This window comes from Papaver somniferum, chromosome 6 (assembly GCF_003573695.1).
Source record: "Papaver somniferum cultivar HN1 chromosome 6, ASM357369v1, whole genome shotgun sequence".
Classification (NCBI taxonomy): domain Eukaryota; kingdom Viridiplantae; phylum Streptophyta; class Magnoliopsida; order Ranunculales; family Papaveraceae; genus Papaver; species Papaver somniferum.
Window position 1 is genome coordinate 129,356,475 of NC_039363.1, and position 20,548 is coordinate 129,377,022.

At 38.9% G+C, this 20,548-nt stretch overlaps 2 long non-coding RNA genes across 2 annotated transcripts; both read left to right on the plus strand.

Annotated features, from left to right (window-relative positions):
• The first annotated feature begins 7,185 nt into the window (after window positions 1-7,185).
• LOC113286173 lies at window positions 7,186-12,257 on the plus strand. Its single transcript, XR_003329149.1, has 3 exons — window positions 7,186-7,289; window positions 7,402-7,504; window positions 11,891-12,257. It is a non-coding gene; the product is annotated as an uncharacterized LOC113286173 (long non-coding RNA).
• Window positions 12,258-13,758: 1,501 nt separating this feature from the next.
• LOC113286174 lies at window positions 13,759-14,455 on the plus strand. The gene is made up of 2 exons (XR_003329150.1): window positions 13,759-13,874; window positions 14,041-14,455. It is a non-coding gene; the product is annotated as an uncharacterized LOC113286174 (long non-coding RNA).
• Window positions 14,456-20,548: the final 6,093 nt, after the last annotated feature.

Below are 20,548 nucleotides of genomic sequence, written 5' to 3' on the forward strand. Positions count from 1 at the left end.
CACTCATAGACACTGATAGGGGAGCCCTGAGAGATTGTAGATTAACTACTTTCCCCAATATTGTTAATTATTATGTAATGTACATGTGTTCACCCAGCGGGCCTTTTGACCATTTCGTTTGCTTGAAGATTTCCCAAAAAGTTTGTTTGATTGATAGGTTGAGGCCTGCTACTCCTCGTCCAGAGATAGAAACATGTAAAGCGGTTACGCTGCCTTCTTCTTCTGGTATTCTTCACGCAGATGCAAAGCTGCGCTGTTCCTATGGGTAGTACGGTTTGAGCCATTTAGCATTCCAAGGGTGCCGGAGGACCTCGCCTTTCAGATTGCGAAGATAGTAGGAACCGTTTCCCGCAATGTCGTGTATTATAAAAGGTCCTCCCCATGTAGGTGCTAACTTTCCCCATTTCTTCTCTCGTTGATACTGCGGGATTGTTCTTAGCACATACTGCCCTTCTACAAAATTTCGAAGCTTAACCTTTTTGTTGTACTCTCTCGTTAGTCTCCGTTGATAATTTTTCATCTTTTGAAATGTTGTTCCCTCTTTTCTTCCAGGTCGTCCAGTCTCTCTAACATCATGTATGTTGTGAGATTTTTCTCCCATGCTTCGGTCTTTGTGGTTGGCATGAGGATCTCTGTTGGGATGACTGCTTCAGCTCCATAAGTGAGGAGAAATGGGGACTCCCCAGTGGAAGATCTTCGTGTTGTCCTGTATGCCCATAATACATTGTGTAGCTGTTCACACCATCGCCCCTTGTGTTCGTCTAATTTTTGAGGATAAGGGCGAGGGTCTTGTTAGTAGCTTCCGCTTGTCCGTTGCTTTGAGGGTATATGGGGGTGGACTTGTTTTTCCTTATTTTGAAAGTGTCGAAGAGCATGTCTATGTTTTTCCCCTGTAATTGTTTACCATTATCGGACACGATTTCCGCTGGTATGCCGAACCTGCAAATAATGTTTTGGAATATGAAAGTAAACACGTCCACGTCTCTGATCCTGGCTAAGGCTTTGGCTTCCACCCATTTACTGAAGTAGTCCGTGGCTACTATCAAAAATCGTCTTTTCCCTGATCCTTCGATGAAAGGCCCAACGATATCTATGCCCCATTTTGCAAATGGCCACGGACTATCCACAGAATTCAACGTTGTTGCTGGTGCGTGTATCTTTTTGGCGAAACGCTGACATTCTTCACATCGTCGGGACATTCTTGCAGCATCTTGTATCATTGTGGGCCAGTAATATCCTTGCATTTTTGCTTTGTCGGCTAGTGATCTCATGCCGCTATGATTCCCTGCGTCACCATAATGGATGTCGTTTAGAATTCGATGCCCCTCTTTCCTGGATAAGCAACGTAGTAACGGTCCGAGGAAAGATTTCTTGTACAGGATCCCATCCCGAAGATCATATCTTCCTACTTTGGAGAGTATTTTCCTGGTTTGTTTGTGATCCGCGGGTAAGGTTCCATCTTGAGAAACGCATGGATCATCATTCTCCAATCATCTTCGTTGTTGAAATCTTCGTCTTGATTTGCTCTTGACAGGATATCTTCTTCGTCAAAATCGTCACGGATGTCTTCTCCCACCTGATCTTCGATATTTTCTTCCACTGTATCTTGATTTGTAGCAAAGGAAAATTGTGATGCAATCGAAGGCTCGTATACCCTTGTTATTTTGATAGCTTCGATACTCTTGTCCTTCAGCATGGATGATATATATGCTAGGGCATCCGCGTGCCTGAGATCCCTTCTGCATAAGTGCCGGAACTTGATGTTCGGAATTTGTGATGCCAATGTTTGGACCAAGGCCATGTAAGCTGAGAGGGTCGTCGTACACATTGTATTCGAGCCCTATTTGCCGTATGACAAGCTGCGAATCACTTGTCAGTCTTACATCAGTTACCCCCATCTCTATTATTAAGCGGAGGGCATGTACGACTGCCTCGTATTCGACGATGTTGTTAGTATGCTCTTTGAATTCTAACCTGAGTGCCTGTACGATCCTTTCTCCAGTTGGGGTGGTGATGACAATGCCTATTCCTGCCCCTTCCTTATTTTTGGAACCATCAACGAAGACTTCCAATTGTCTTTGACTCGCGGGTTCGAGGACATCAACTGGATCCTTGCTTTCCTCGTCGGCTTCTGGTATTCCCCTAATCTCTTCATCGTTGTCCAGGGAGAGGTCTGCTCAGAAATCCGCCAAAACTTGGGATTTTTGGGAATGTTGAATTTCATGAATGATGTTGAACTGGTCCAGGTGGGTGTTCCACTTGGCTATTCTACCTACTTTTCCCGCGCTTTTGAGGACTGCTTCCAGTGGTGCTTTGCATGGGACGCGGATGAAGTGAGTTAGGAAATAGGTTCTCAGCTTTTGAGTAGCCCATACTAATGCCAGGATGAGTTGTTCGATCTTCGTGTAATTCCTTTCCGCAGAATTGGGGGTCTTGCTGACATAATAGATAGGTTGTTCTATCTTCGTATTGGTTTTGACCAACACTGCGCTAACTGCGCCTTCTATCTTAGGTACGCTTCCGTGGATCTCAACAAATAGTGGACTCATTCGGTCTAATCCCCACTTGTAGCAGTTGATGCTTACCACGGGATCCACACTCCCTATGGCTTGGAAGATCTTGTGTCATCTGTTGGTGTATTCCCTCGTGTTCTCCTTGTAACCAATTGCCAGAGAAAAAAGTTTATCCATTCCGGTGTTGACAGCTTTGTTGTACATGTAGGTTCTCAATAATTTCTCTGCGAGTTGATCATAGGAGTTGATGGAATCAGGTGGCAGGTTGTCAAACCAAGACAAAGCCGATCCCTTCAGACTTGATGGGAAATACCTACAGAGGACGGCGTTGTTTTGACTCCATCGGGCTAAGATAAGATTATAATACCGGATATGTGCCGCGGGATCACTGGACCCGTCATAGCATTCAAAAGTTGGGACAGGGCACTTTAACGGAATGGGGGTATTTGCCAGGCGATGAGTTAGGGGCGTGGAGTTAGCTTCTTTCATCACCTTTTCAAACCTTCCTCCGCCTTGTCTGGTTTTTAACTGCCTGATCTCAGCCATCATCTCATCACGCAGCTCCTCCATTGCGCGGTAATATCCCACGTTCTCATGCTCAGTTGAGCGTTTCTTTCTTCGAACTTCACTGTCATAATAGTCTAAGTCTTCGGCGGCATATTCCGGATCGGATGCACTGCTTCCCCTAGCGGCGTTTGCTAGGATGATTCTTCGGTCTCGATTAGGATCTGGTGCTTTAGAATTTGCTTTGTCCAGTTGTTGGCTAGTCTTCGTGCTTCGGGCAATCCTATCTTTCAAGTCTTGGTTCTCCCTGGCCAGCAGAGCTACGGCATCTGCGTAGACCTACTGGCTCCTTTTCAATTCTTCGAGCTCTACCATCACTCAGTGGGATTGGTCTGATCCCTGATTGGGAGTTCCGGATTGTACCCCTACGGCCATAGGTCCCCCTTCGTCTACTGTGTGTATTAAGGGTGGCAGAGGATCAGCTTCAATTGTTGATATCTCCAAGTTTGGTCCCCTTGGTTGAGCTTCCACCCGCGGTACTAAAACCACTGGTATGGTTTGATTCTGACCGTTGGTTGACGGCATTCCGAAGAATGGTGGATGTGCGGGACGATGTGTCATAGATTCTGCCACCCCTTCTCTTTGTTGATGGATTTGGTTTGAAACCAAAGTCTTGTTAGCTTCTGTAGCCTGGAGGGCCGCAACAGTTGCGTTGTTCTTTATGGCTGTTGCTTCGAGAGCCGCGGCTGCAATGGAGTTAGTGTTCATGGATGAGGTGATTTTCGCAGCATCCTTCCTCTGAGTAGCTGTTTTAGCTTTGTCTCCTTTCTGCTTGCTTCGGGTCATGACTGGGGTAATCCTCGGTGTCTCCTTTGATGAGGCTTTGGTTTTTCCGGCCTCTAGTATTTTTTCCATTTTTAGTCTTTTTCTGCATAGGGGAATAAATAAAGAGAACCAAAAATATCCACGAGGATCGGGTTAGTGCCATTCATAACCGCAAAATTATTGGAATAGAAGGAAATGAGCTGCCCAAGGGCCTTAATAAAAGAGAAACATAAAGACTCAATCGGTCTAGTTTTGGTAATACAAATCCTCTAATAAACAATCATGGACCTTGTTTTTAGACTACTTTTGAAAAGGAAAACTCTTGAAAAGGAAGATCCGTCGCGAGAACTCATGAATCTGGATTATTAGGTCTTAGTTTTAAAAGAAAAACGCCTCACGTGCAAATCTGTGATAGATAGCCGTGGATTTGTCTGCTTTGAAATGGTGTTTGTGAAAATGAAGACCATGAACCCAGAATAAAAAAGGTTTTGAAAGCACGCTGAACTCAGAATAGGGCACAACCATAATGCGCGTTTAAGGTGAAATCACAGGATAAGATAAATCTTTTACCGGGACAAAGTCCCTGTTTCTAACGCCAGATTGTGAACGCATAAATCACGAAGCCATCCACGTGTTCACAAACAATATTCGCATACAGTCTAATTCTAGAATTGTACGATGTATGTGTAAAGGGGATGATTATATCGATTCATCGACTCGAAGCCTTCGAGCTTGTCATTTGTCTAGTCGAATTATCATGAATAATGTTCGTATAAAGGAATAAACAGAGAATCAAGTACAAATGTAAAGCACATGTAGTTCAACGCTGAATGTAAGGTGCTGAAATATAAATAAGACAAAGATTTACGTGGTTCGGCACCAAGGCCTACATCCACGGGGCTGGTGTTTCACTATGTATTGAATGATTACAAAGATAGTCGAATGACTTTAGAGTATACATAGGTCTGCGGAAGTAGGGGGATTACTTACTCTTCCTATTTCTCTCTCCTATATTCTCCTATAATTGCTCTGGATTGATCGACCCCCTTTTGTCTTGGTGGAGAGGGGTATTTATAGGGTTGAAACGGGGTCCTACTTCTGAGAAGCCGTTGCAACCTTATCTTCTTGTGCTTTGTGTCCATCACGCAGAGGTCTTCGTCCTTTACAATGCCCCCTGCGTTCCATGCTTGATCACGAAGGGTTGTCCTCGTTCGTCTTATGGGTTGATTGACACGTACACTGCTCAGAGTGTTTAATGCGGGTAGTTGAGACGTTTGCTCGTGTCAGACAAGTGTCTTCTGCCCCTGTCACATCCGTGTCAGTCAGATCTCTCCTCGCCGTTGATCTTGGCTCTTTCTGGGGATAAGAGAAAGTAGATCTTTGGAGGCTATTTGGTGCTTCGCAGTAACATCATACTTCGGTACACCTTAATTTTCTACCATCGGATTATCTGGATGAAGATCTGATGCTGATGGGACATGCTTCTTGGTTGTAAGCGTGTCTCATCATGTTTTGATGGCTTGGTTCGCATGCCTTCCACGTGTTTCTTCATAAACACGTGGCTGATGGTTAAATATGCACACACATGAAACTCTTAAACCACATTGTTCCTTTTTTTCTTTCTGAGGTCTGGGGATCGATTATTTTTTTTGGCTCTCAAATTGGTCGACCTCCATTGCAAATTGTGGTATTGCATGTCAACATAAGCATCTTTTAGGTCAATTTCCAGGTAAATTGTCTGAAACCCTAGAAAGAATTTTCACTGCCCTTATGGTTTTATGCCCAATTTATTTTTTTTTCATTTGCTTAAGTTTTGTACCTAAGATGTGCTTAGACATAGGTACTATGAACTATTTGATTGGTGGTCAAATTGTTCAATAAATCAGTTTAGTTAGCTGCAGTTTATGCAGTACAGAAGTAAGCATTCGTGTTTTTATTGATGGAATAACTAATTTCATGTTCACTTGATATTAGTTCTCAATTTCCATATGCATGACCCAAATAAATACTAATATTAGCTGATTGCAACATGGAGCTTCGTTGTCTCTCTGTCTAGCATAGGAGGTTGAAAATTTTTCATTTTTTTTTTTTGGGATGAGTAGCATCCTGCAATTACAAATAATGTGAGATCTAAGGCAATCATCAATGTCAACAAAAACATTATCTTCGTAATTTTCAGTTTTGCTGCCTATACAGATTGTATGTGCACATTTAATTTCCTCTCTTTTTGTTTGTTCCCCTGGATTTGTATTGCTCCATTCGATCACCTGGTTAGATTGATATATAGGAAGATATGAGCGGTTTTATTACCATGAGTCTCCAACTTTTCTTGTCATTTGTCGTCCGTATGTCTTTATCAATTTTTGTGTATGATACTCGAGGATGCACAATTTTCTTGTTTGTTTCTCATTTCACATTTTTTTCCAACCTGTCTTGCCTTTTGTGGTTGGTAATTAGCGAATTTAAGAGAAAACACTTTCTTTTAAATCCATAAAGCTAATGCTAAAAAGTTCATGTTTGAATCCCAAGATGAGCGCGATTTTTTTTGTGCATTTTATGTTACCAATCTTCTGTTATCACTAATGAAAATTAGTTGTGTTTACCCAACGGTGTGATATGCTTCTGTATGAGGCCAAGCAGATTCATTGATTTGATGTATACTTTTTTTTTTTTTAAATGTATTGTGTTTATGACTGCAGTAATCTGGTATAGACGACTGCAAAAAGGTATTGTCAGGGAACGTCTCCCTAACATCAAAGATATCCATCAACTCAAGTTTACGGACACACCAAATGTAAGTAGCATGGGACAGTGTTTATAATGGGTTTTATTTATTTTTTATTGTCGTATTACTTTCATAGATCTAACTGTAACATATAACTATCAACAGTTTGCTTGCTGATGTTTTCTTGCCTATTTCACCGGCTATGTTGCTTAGAGATGTAATGGTGATAAAGTTGGTGAATTTAAGTAGAAGTGAATTGTAAACCTGTTGTATTTTAAATTTATGTTTAGAAATGCACTCTAACGAACCGTGTCAGACAATTGATGTTTAGAAATGCACTCTAATGAATCATGACAATTTGCTTAAGTTAATGTCTAGTGTGCTTCGAAGAGTTTTATGAGCAACATAAACCATAGATGATTAATGTAGATTGTAAGTTGAAGTATCTATTCCATTCAATAGATGTTGCTTTTTTATTAGTGAAGTGTTCTGTGCCATCCATTCTTTTTTTTTTATTGTTCTTTGTCTGATACTTCTGTTGAAGGTCTAGCAGAATTAGTTAATTCTTATCATGATTCGATCTTGAAAAGCCTAATTGTTTGAGTTGCTTTGTAACAGGCTGAAGGTCTTACAGTTGAGTTGAACATCGCATTTTGATATGATTTGGTAGAACAATTCTGCAGCATTATTCCTAGGCATCTTTCAGTAACGTAAAAGGAAAGGTACTGCATTCATCATACCAATCATTAAAATGGACACACGTGCAACTAACTTATTTATATCCAAGTTTTTATTATAAGATTGCTTGTTACAGATCTAAATTTCTTATTACAGGAAGAAAGAGAACGGCTATGTCGTTATTTTTTGCCGTGGCGGTGTGAAGGTTGCCAAGCCATTTGAGAACCTTAATGATTGGCAAGAGGAGTCTCTAATTCAGGTATTGTTTATGGTCTCCTCAAAGTATTAGTTTAAGCAAAATCGTACTTTAGTGAGACAATAGATTTTATTTTTCGAATCATCTTCAGGAAAGATAGAAGATATATATGAGAACTTATGGGTAGACCACGTTAGTTGCCTTAGGCCGGAACTTATTAAAAAGTAAAGATGAATGTATAAAAATTTAAATGTTAAATCAAATAAAGAAATTGTATAATTTATAGTAGGATTTCTGGATAGACGATGTTAGTTGTCTCAAGTTTCTCAGTATCGTCTTCGAGCAGTACCGTTATTCTATTGTCTGCGGTACATCTTGATAAAGCCATGTAAAGTTGGCCGTGGCTGAACACTGGAGTTTTTAAATCTATCCCAACATACTTTACCGACTTTTCTTGGGATTTGTTAATTGTCATTGCATAAGCTACTCGAACGGGAAACTGACGCCTCGACATGTTTATATTTAATTCGGAGACTGATGGTTGAAATGATATTCTTGGTAACAATACTGTGTCCGCGCTTTGTGTCCGGTTAGAATCTTCGCTTCAATTACATGTTTACAACACTTAGTAACCAATAATCTTGTACCATTGCAAAGACCCTCTGATGGAGACAGATTTCTCATCAGAATAATTGGACAACCAATTTTCAGATTTAACTTGAATAGAGGCATCCCTGGTGGATTCAAATTCTGTAGAAATTCACTGCTGTAATGTGGTATTTTCCCTCTCTCATCTGGATTCAATCTATCCGCAGCTAAATAAGTGAATGTTTCTCCATCCAATATGTTCAAAGCTTCCATGTTAATATCGTTCACATCATCATTACGTGCTGATAAAATGATCTTATCGGTTAACTCTTCCGGTGATACCTGGTTAGGTGTCCCTAAAGAAGGATACAATTTGCATATCATCTCATTCACGTCTTTGCATCTATTCACCGATGATGGGAATTCAATTTTTTCTTCTGGTTTTGACCCGACCTACACCATATTTTTAAAAATATATAAGTAAAATGTCAGTTTAAATCTTAAATTTTGTCATTGTTTTTAAATTCAATATCAAAGAATATTACCTCGAGTAAGAATTCAGCGAAAGCTATGTTTTCTGGATCACATTGATCAAGGCACATATTCTTCGTAAGTGTGAGAACTGTTATGTTATTCCAGATAACAGAACTTCTAATGCACGCTCCTACTGCATCTGCACGACCTCCATTTGGTATAACTAGCAAAGTTTGACGGAAGTCTCCCCCCATAACAACGGTAATACCTCCAAAACGTAATTCGTTTTCACATGTATCTTGAAGTAATTTATTAACTGATTCTACACAGAATCTACGTTGCATTGGTACTTCATCCCATATAATCAGCTTTACTTCTTTAAGAAGTGCAGCTTCTTTACCTTGTTTAGGAATTGACATACTTATCAACCTGTTCAATTGTACGGATTTTCTCTGATTTTTCTAAAAATATCAGCAGATGCATATGTGGTAGTCCTTGTTTCTGGAATTCTATGGTGTGTACATGGGTTACAACTTTCCCAAACACGTTCTTTTTCGTTATCTCATCCATAAGCGTCCTCCTTTTCAATTCAAAAACTCGTGCCACTAAATCAGGACGATCACATGCATGTTGGAGTTCTAGAAGCGCGTCTTGAATTTCTGGCCATTTCGGATTTGCGGTCATTTTTAGAAAAATATCAGGGTGATGGTTAAAACGTGTAATTTCCATCGAATCCTGATAAATTTCGTACATATTCCTTGGGCTCCTGATATGTGATGACGGTAAAACGCATGGTGTACCTCCTTTATTAGGAATTAACCCTTCTTCTTTCATTTTTATTATGGAACCATAGTGATCTGCGCGTAATTTTCCTTGGTGAAATCTCACATAATCCAATCGATTTTGTTCTGTCGAAGCCCATGCATCCACTAAGAATTCCCGGAAAAGTTTTCCGCCCCTTAGGATTGTTGAATATTCTGATCTACGCTGGAAGAGTCGGTAACTGAAAAATTGCATATGAGATATTCTTGTATCTGTATAATTTTTTCCACCAGCGTCCCATTGTGCAAGCTCAATGCTCCAACCTAGCTCTTCATAAGGGAATAACAAAACGTAATGTAAAGGTAGGTAAGCAGGGTGGCTTCATCTATTCTTTTTAAGCTGTTTCCATCTTTTATGTGCAACAGAACATCTCGAGTTGTTGTCACATCCCTTGGATTTTCAGGGACGATGACAGATACTTCTTCTACTGACGGCAAATTATAACGGCGCTGATCTGAGTTTTCATTAAAATGGAGTGATACTTGAACTGTTTTGTCTATGAAGCCTTCCTATCTTTCAAGATATCATGTGCCTGACGATACAGAGGAATGAATCTGTTATGTTTTAATAGAGTATCTTGGATTATACCTAGTATTTCTCTATCTAGATCCTTATTTATGTTTTCACGTATCGACATTGCATGAGCTGGATCATACATAAATAGTTGAGAGTAAATAGCATCGTCTATTTCTTTTGGCATCAGAGATCCACTGTAATGTCGCAATTCACCATGTATTGAGAAGCACGGTGGACCGCTTCCCTTGGCTGCCCTTGTGTCATATTTGCATCCAAGACTTGTAAATGCATTAGCAGCATTGTATTTTCTGATAGCTTGTCGAAACCGTCTTGAACGATAGCTATTTCCTTCGAACAATTCCATTAATTCCAGAGGAGGTTCACGTAGTGGTGGTAACTGAATCTTTCCTTTGTGACAACATGTCCCGAATTCAGGATTCTTAAATGATGAATCAGATAATTTCTCATCAATCCAATGCAATGCACCACAAAAAGGACATGGGACGTCTATTTTTCCAAGATAGTTTCTTCCATCCTCATTAACAGTTGAACGTGCTTTCCTTCCGGCTTTACGTTTATTTCCAACTGCTGTACGTAGATCACTGAACTGTATAGGTACATCGTTGTTTTCATCGTCAAGACTGTCATCTGAAGAATAATAATGATCAGTATACTCATCAGATGAGACGTCTGGAACTGGTACAGACCCGTTTAAAATTAAAGGTCAAAACACGTCATTAGATGAATACCCAGAAAGAGAAGATATAAGTAATTTAAAATTCTAGTATAGTACATCTCGTCTTCATTTGCGGAGGCTGATGCACTTATAGGACTTCTTTGCATATTGCTCTCCTCTCCTAGAGTATTCACCTGCAATCAATAGATAAACAACATTCGTAATTATTGTGACATTATGTTTAACCATTGTGAGTATCTACTTCATGTCGTTGCAGCAAGTTTCGAGACTGGATACATGTAGGATTCACTGGGAAATCACAATTGTCAAACTTAAGTGACCATTTATGATTAATAGGATTCCATGTACATTGTCGCATAACGATCATCGAAGTGGCATCAGAATTTCTAGTATTTCTTACATCAGAGTACTGTCTATCACTAATTTCTAGATCTTGAATTTGAAATTTGCATTAATATGCCACCAACTCTTACTTACCTGATCACCATACGCAGCGTCAAATTCTGGATTCTGCTCTATGTTTTACATAGGGGTCGGAACAGTTTTCGGTTTCTTTTGGGACTGAGTATCCTGCAATTACCAAAAACATGTCTTTTAATAAAACCATCACCATAGAATCTGTAGAAATCCAAATGAAGTCATTCATTAAATCACGTTTAATTTTATTTATTTTTTTGCCTGCATTTTTATTCGTTTTCCCCCCTTTTTTTGTAACTGCTGTTCAGTTGGAACTGCAACATGTTTTATCCGATCACCTTGCACATTGGTATTAGCATTATCTTTTTTTTCTCTTTCCTGACGTTCTTTTTCCTGTTTCTCTTTTTGCCGACTTTCTTTTTCTTGTTTCTCTCTTTCCCGACGTGCTTTTTGGGCCAACGATGCTTCCTGTTAAATATATTCATTAAATTCTTTGAAGCCTAACTGATGTTTGTTTTCAGAAAAATGTATTACTGTCGTCAGGAATTCCATATTTACCATTGATGGTTCTTTTCTTGGTTTAGGTACCTTGTGCTCCAATTCTCTGGTTCTACATTTTATCTGGGACAATCGCATCCTTTCCTGTCAGTTCGACAGTACATGAGATATCTTTACCTTTTTGATAATACGTTAGTATGGATGATAACATGATAGTACAGTCAATTTATCTGAGGTTAATAAAGTATTACTCTAACCCTTTCAATAGCGAATTGATTATGCTCCACATGAATGTTAGATTCTTCGGTTAACTGTCAATTTCAAAATATACTGAATCAGTTCATAACTACAATTTTCATATCATATTAGTATTATATTATAATTAATTTCTATTAACCTACTTGAAGATCTTGTAATTCTTCTGTTTCTCTTTGCAGGCGATCTTGTAGTTCTTTTGTTTCTCTTTCCTGACGTTCCTTTTCTTCTCTCTCTTTGTCTACGTGCTCTCTGTGCCAAGGATGCCGCCTGTTTAAGAGATTTCCAAAACAGAATCACACATCAATAAATTCTGGATTTTCATAAAATGGGTTATTGCAATCATGTGATTATTTTTTTTTATTTTGTTTTGTTTTTTTACTATTGATTTCTCAATCATGTGATTATTTCTTGGTTTTGTTTTTTTACCATTGATTTCTCCTTCTTTGGACGTTCTCTATTATGAGAATGAAGTTCCATCGTCATTGGTTAGGCGTCCGGTGGAGATAAATTTGGAGGTGGCCTGTAAAACAAACAAATAATGTAAGGTACGATAATCTGTAATGAAAATTGAATGCGTATTGATGAAAGACAATCGGTATTGTGAAATATTTCATGTTAGAAACACTTACCTCATACTTTTGAAACCTAAAAAGAAGTTAGCGAAGGCTTCACAAATCTGAACCTTATTGACGAAGAATATAAATAATAAATTTTAGCCTTCCAAAATATAGCTAGGTTTCCAGAAAAAAGAAGAGGGGATTGCCACGAATAATTAAGCTAAAACACGGCGGGACAAAAATATCATGAATGGACGCTCAGATCTGTCTCTCACAAAAACCTCAGATCAGTTAATCACAGCCGCTGGATGGTCAAAATCAAGGGTCGGATCTGTCCAAAGACAGACACCCTTCTTCCTTATAATATAGATTTGGATTTTACAGGACAACTGATCTGTCCAGCTTACCATGAACTTTGTAGTACCGTGCCAGTGCCTGTATCTGGTCAATGTTCCAGTTCGTGTAATTTTAATGGGGATTGTATTGATGGAAAATGTCATTGCTTTCTCGGGTTTCACGGTCATGATTGTAGTAAACGTAAGTCTCAAGAGCGGGCCTTTTTTTGCTTAGATTTCTAATAACGATGAATACTATGAAAAATATGGTGGTAAACATGATAAATTTGGTCGCATCTCTTTTTTCCATATTCGCCTCTTTTGAGACTGAAGTGATTCTTTTTCTGCGGGCTCTTGCCCGGACAATTGTAATGGGCATGGTAAGTGCTTCTTAGCCTTCGACTGGTTATTTTGTTCTCTATAGTGATGTCGAACTCGAAATTTTGTTGAATACGGCCTGCGGACCCTTTGAATAGAGTTCTCGATTAACTTTAAATTTAATACTTGCAAATGTTACTCCCTCCATACCACATATATAGGCGGAGGGGAACAATTCTCATGATTAAGAAAATTGCTTTGGATTCATAATTTTCCATATCTTTTCTTATTATACTCTTTGTCCTATTCCTACTACAATTTTCCATATACAATAAATAAGGGTATTTAGAAGAAAATTTATCTTGAAAATGAGACTCCGCCTATCTAGTGGTACAAATAAAAGTCAAAATTCCGCCTATATAAAAGGTACGGACGGAGTATTATGCAGCTGTTTGTGATGAGCAATGCAGTCCGCATGGTGCAGGGACGGAGCCAAGATTTCCAGGTAGGGGTGCAAACTTTTGCTTTGGGCATACAATTTTTTTTAGGAGGTGCAACCAAGCAAAAATTGGGCTTGTAAATATAGAAAAATGTGTCATTGGGCCTAAATTAGGTTTTGGAGCCAGCTGGACAGGGATGCAAGTACAATCCCTTGCAATGGACTGGCTGCGCCCCTGACATGGTGGTGTCTGTGATAACGGATTATGTGAATTTCGTTGCTCCGCTATGCCGGAAACACATGTCAAAGCAGCTCCACACTCAGCCTTTCAATTTGCAGGGATGTTATTGCCAGGGATACAGTTGGCCAGCATTGTGCCCCTAGTGTGTCGAGTATATTGCAGCAGTTAGAATTCATGCCCAATTACAACCGATTGATCCCTGGTGGTCGCACCATATTTAGTATATTTGACAACGGCTACTGTGCGGCGGCAGCAAAGCGGTTAGCCTGCTGGGTAAGTTCTTTATTCTTTTTCAACATCACCTTATCTTCACCTTATCTTATATTGGTTTCATTGTAGAATCCTATTGTTATAAATAAACTTTCTTCTTCTTTTTTTCCTGGTAAATACTGTCGTACTTTGCATGACATCGTTGTGTATGTCTTCTGTTTAATTTCAGATCTCCATACAAAAATGTGACAAGGATGGAGACAACAGGCTTCGAGTTTGCCACTCAGCATGTAGATCATATAATGCAGCATGCGGAGCATGCCTTGACTGTTCAGACCAAACTCTTTTTAGTAGTGAGGAGGAAGGGGAGGAGCAATGCACCGGCTTTGGCGAGATGAGACCATGGTGGCTTCGCCGATTCCGGGGTTTCTACTCCTAGGAACAATAGCTTTTGTAGGAAATATCTGTAATGTATAGGTCCCTGTAATTTTTTTATCTTTTTTGGTAGAGTATTAATTGTAGGAAATGTGTCTTCTTCCACCCTATCTAGAAAATCCTTAAACAAGGATTGGGTGGTGTGTCAGTAAGCTGGGCTTTCAAAGATGTTAGTCCAAGTTGTCAAAGTTGAAAAAAAATCCAAGTAAAAGAAAAAGAAAGAAATGAAAGAAGCTATGTTTAAGATACTGATGAAGAGTAAGATCGGGTCCTGTGGTGATTTCTAGCCACTTCCCAAACACCTTTACAATCAATCTGGGAAGTGTCTGGCTCTTGCGATTTTTTCCAGAAAAATCCAGGGACGGCTAACCGTTAGCCGTTCTAAGCAAAAAAAAAATAACGGACAACAATCAACCCACTATACCAAATTCTTGGACTAGAAACAGAATTAAGTTGTTACTAAGACGAGTTGTAACGGCTCTTGCCTGTTGCAAAAGTGTGTGTTACATTTATTTGTAACAGCTTAATGGTCGTTACAAACTATGGTTGTAACGGCCCTCGTAACAGCTGTGAGCCGAATTTGCCACGTGGTAATAGCTCCAGGCCGTTACAAATGTTTTTTGTAACAACGCTGTCGTAACGTTGTCGAGCCGTTACTACATGGCACATTGTAACAGCTTGTAGTCGTTACTACGTGGCATATTGAAACAACTACAAGCCGTTACGAATTTTTTTGTAACGGTAAAAAAACTACTGCTAGTCAACCTTGACCTGGTCAAAATTAGTCAATACTGACCAATTTTGACCAGGTCAATACTGACCGGCAGTTCATTTTCTGCCATACAAGCCGGAAATCCAAATAACCTGCATTAACACTTCCATTTCATCCCTCATCCAAATTCAACAATAGTTTCTCAATCAATTCATATTAACGTTCAATCAATTCATATAAATATCCACATCAGAAAAGAATACAAATTCTTCAAGTACCAAATGGAATACATAAAACAAGTTTGGTTTATTTTCACTTTATCCTCTATAAGTTCAGCTCACATACTACATAGGAACTTACTCAAAACTTGCAGATACTTCCCAAACACTAGTTGCTAAGCATTCTTCATCAAGTTCTCCATAATCCCTGACTTTAGATTCATAATTCCAAACCCATACTACACGAAACAAACCAAAAAAATATATAAGTAGAGCTAGAGCAAACATCATGGTAAGAAGTAAACAGTGTGTGATGAACAAAACAAACCAAAAATATCCATAAGTACGGCTAGGGCAAACATCATGGTAAGAAGTAAACAGTGTCTGATGAGATTGATGTCGTCTCTGAGAGACGAGGAAAATTCACTTAGAGAATAAAAACATTACCTGCTTGTGGTAACTGATTTGGATCCATGAACGTGTCTGTAGTGGAAATTGCTGAAGTTGCAATTGCAACTGGAGATGTTGTTGCTGTGGTATTAGAATCTGTTGCTGATGCTGCGGTGCAAGAATTTGTTGTTGCTGCTATTGCTCCTTGTTCAGTCATTTCACCTGAATGAGTCAACAAACAAAAAAGACACATAAGAAACAAGATGACCCTCGGCCAAAAAAAACAACAAATTCTTTAAGTACCAAAAAAATTCCAAGGGAATACATAGAAACTTCCTAAGTTCAGTTCATTCTCACTTAAATCACTCTAAGTTCAACTCAAACACTACATAAAAACTTACTCAAAACACTAGTTGCACTCTTGATCAAGTTCTCCATTAACCAAAATCAAATCACGACCTTAGTAAAACCTTCTTGATCCATTTACTTCTCCAGATTTCTTCTTAATTGAGATGAACGATTTCTCAATTCATGCTATTGAGAACTGGAAAAAAAAGCGAAGAACAACAAAAAAGAATAAGTTGAGAAGAAAAAAAGCGAAGAACGACGACGACGAAGAAGAAGAAGAAGAAGAGAAATGAGTTTCTCTTCGGCCTGTTTCTTCTGGGAGATCGAGAGAGAGGAAGAGGAACGATGGAAGAGAGACATAAAGAGGGATGATGAGGCGGAGATAAAGAGATAAGATGTAACAATGTGGAGTGAGAATAAAATCTAGAGTTTAATGATTGACATGCATCTCGAGAATAGAATGAAGGGTAGAGATATGAGTTTAGGCATACACGGTGTAGATGAAGGGTTAAATAGCACGCATGTGAATGACACACGCACATACTCCAGGTGTTACGACCCATGTGTGACCAAGCGTGTGACTGGCACGCCTATAAAAAAAGTCGTAACGGCTGAACTCTGTTGCAATTTTTAAAAAAATTAGTAACGGCTTCTGCCTGTTACGAATATTTTCTAACGGACTTTTGTAACGGGAATTTTGTAACGGCCACAAAGCCGTTACGAATTCCTGCTACGAATCCGGGAATTTGGTGTAGTGATCGTTCTTCAAATAACAGTCATTGATCGCCCGTTTTGGTGAAAACGGTTAATGGATAACTGTTACTCTTATGTTGACCAGTCAAACCCGTTGAACCGGCTAACCATTAACCGTTCTATAAATTCACCTAAGTTTACAGAAAACTCGACAGAGTTTTGTTCTTCATCTTTTTTATTTCCCCCTATAATTTATATTCTCCCCCTCTGTAAAAAATCAAAAACCATCCTTTTCTTAATTTTTTTTGTTTGGGTTTGTTGAAGAAAGGGTGAATTCGAATTTGCATATGATTTGAAGGGGTTTTAACCACTAAATCACTAAAGGTAAATCATTTTAACCTTAAACCCTAGTTTTCATTTTTGTTTTCAATTAGGATTAATTTGGTAAAATTGATAGGTTATTAACACAAATTGAATTCCACAACTATTAGTTACTGCTTTGTATTTGTTTAAAATGAATTTAACATGATAAATTTTTGTTAGTTGTTGATGAATATGATTGATTCCTTAGTTATTGATGAACATGGTTGATTTGTAGTGACATTTGATTTTAAGTTATCCTAATAATGTTGCGTGTCTTGTAATTTGTATAATACACAATTGATAGAAACGTTGGAATGAAAAATTGTTAGTAAGATATGCTTTAGAGTATATAGTTAAGTTTTTCCTCCAATAGGTTTACATTTGTTAGTTGATTTTGAATAATTGATTTTCACATGTTTATATTTGTTTGTTTGGTGCATTTAGATAATAATATGGAGTACCCAACGGACCAAAAATTGTCTGTAAAAGGTAGAGATGGCTATACATCCGGTAAAGATGCACCGAAGATGAAAATGAGGAGTGGTTGGGGAAGGATTAAGGATTATTATGATATCGTTGTATGGAATAATCCCCGCGCACATCAGGTACTAGATAATTGTGGGTTTTCCTCCATATTTTCGTTTAATTTTAAGAATTCATATGTGCAACTCACAAATGCTCTAGTAGCTAGATGGTGACATACAACCAAGACTTTCCATTTCCCGGGCTTTGAAATAGGATTGAGACATTTAGACTTTGTAATGTTAACTGAAATTCCTATAGGTAAAGGTGAGCCTATAAATTACTCAAAGAGGTTAACCAGAGAATATTATGAAAGTTTAGATTATTTGTACTTTAGAGGTGTGATCGCCAACCTAAATAGTCAATCTGCAAATACTGAAGATGATGCCCAATGCCTCCTGGAGAATCCACGACTTCTAAAAAATTCTGGGATAGTAAATCCTCAGTTGTATGTCTCTCTCACCTTTCATCTTATATAAACAATAGGAAACTCTGAACAACACTGAGAACTGGGAGGAATTGACTAGGATTTTTCTTCTTTGGGTTATTGGTCAAGTATTCACCGGAACGACTTCCTCTAACGCTTCAAAAGCATGGTTGGTTACTTTGGGAGATTCATAAAGCTTACAAAATCTTGGTAGGTTCGATTGGGGTTCATTTATTTATGGTAGACTGTTAAACAACTTGGACAAGGTTTCTAGTGGTGTTGATAATAACATGGAAGCAATGTGGATGATATTAGAGTATTGGTACTATATTTACTTTCGTAATTGTCAACCATAACTGAAATTTGGATGATTCGTACCGGAACAAATGTACCTTGCGATTAATGTGTTTTAATCAACTCATAAAGAGGGTGTGCAACAATCAGACTCTTGGAAACATTCTGTGAACAATGATAAAAGACAGATGGATCTGAGAGTGTCAGCTGGAGAAATTGTTCGGCAACCATGGGTACGCAATGCCCATGTAATTGCGTACGAATGATTTTTTACCATCTATATACTCATCATAGAAAAATCAAGGTTCCACTCTGAGTAGGGGACTTAATGTAGATGGTGAAATTTGGATAAGGGGCAAAAATGTTATTTCAACCCCATAGACATAATTCAACTCTCACGAGAGAGATTAAGACATTGGCCCTCAAGGCATCCTTAGCCACGATTTCTAGTATAAGTCCCCGCGTGACAACGCCGGTCGTGATGCCGTGATTCCTAGCGCACATCCTAGGCGAGATATTTCCGGTCACCTAGGTTCTGTAGAGGGTAAAACGTCCCCAATATACTTATGAACCAGAACAACCACAATTCTAGCATGTCTTCACGAGACGGAGCTGATTGTGATGCCATGATTCCTAGTATACATCCTCAACGAGATGCTGCTGGTCATGTAGGCTCTGTAGATGCGTAAATACGTCCGCGGCGGATTTATGACCCAGAACGGAGATATACATATTGTAACACCCCGAGTTCCGGACCAGGGTCAAACCCATTTGGAGATCCGAACTCGAAGCATAACGGGTCGGAAAGAGACGAAAACCTTTTTTTTTATAATATTATATTTCTTTCGCCTAACACAACTTAACTTTTAAATACATAAATTAAGTATTATAAGTTCACTATTACAACATTTACCAAATAATATTTTAGATAAATGATTACAATTCAACAATTATAAGAACAACACACAATCGTTTTAATTAACTTCTATGTTCCATATTCCATCACTTAAGAAATCTGCAAAAAATGTTAATTGGGGTGAGTTGACGGCTCAATAGGCATACTTTGCCATCCTCTAAAAATATACAAACATCACAATGAACTAAACAAAAAATGCATTCAAAGATTTTGTTTATAATTTCACAACACCTGAATTAATTCTGAATTATTATTTATTTTCATTTCAATTTACGAGTTCACGGTACGAATGTCCTAGGTTCGTACACCCACCTATCGTTTACCGGCACGGACAACCGCCATCAATGGTCAGGAACAAAAGTTCCTATGGGGATCATTTTTTTTACTCGGTCAAATAAAATCAAAAAAGCGAAAAACTGTACAGGGACTAGGCCTTCCTAATGACTAGCCGTGAGGCCACTCACTGGAAAACCTATTTGAAGCGGTAATAAACCCTTCCAGGCCATTCCACAGATGGAATAAAACCTGGCCTACCTTCATAAAACTCAAAAATATCCTCAGCCAGCAAACAAGCTTGCTTGGCCGAGGCATCAACTGAGAAATTAACCTCCCTATAGCTATGAATATAACGAACGTTGTTGTAGTAAGACTTCGCAATTTTCCACTTCTGTACCAGCTGCCAAGGCAGCTCACCCTTTTGAAAAGCTTGTATGCAACTCTTCGAATCAGAACGAATGCAAATACTCCGCATATTACATCTCTTAGCCACAATCGCACCATAAATAATCGCACATACTTCCGCATAGAAATTGGTTTTCCAACCAAGGCCAACACAAAGAACACCAAGCACCTCCTAACTTGCATCACGGAAAACAACACCTGAACCAAATTGGCCTGGGTTTCCGAAAGATGCACCATCACAACAGATCATAATTTCATCTTGATTAGGAGGAGTCCAACTAATCTCAATTGGGGTGGACGTTTTGCATGATCTATGCTGCACCTTGAAATAATTCAGAATGCGTAACTCCTCTAAAGTATTATACATGTGGCCCTTCATTCTAATTGAATTATCACGAATTACCTGATAAACTCTCCCTTTAACCAAGCCATTGAACTGCCATATTATCAAAATAAGACTTATTGCGTAACTTCCATAACTCCGTGACAATTGCAAGATTTGCAACTAACCACAGGTCCTTTATCATTCTTCTTCGACCCTTAGCAGCCTTATACGAGTCCACCAGGTCTTCACTTGGTTGCAGCTTGAAAATTCCAGCCACCCAAGCCCAAATCCTCCTAGCAACTCTGCAATGCCAAGTGATGTGGCTAAGAGTTTCGCAACTTTTCCTGCATAAGCGGCACATATAGGCATGCTCCTACCTGTCTTCTTAATAATATTTTCTTCACTAGCACAAC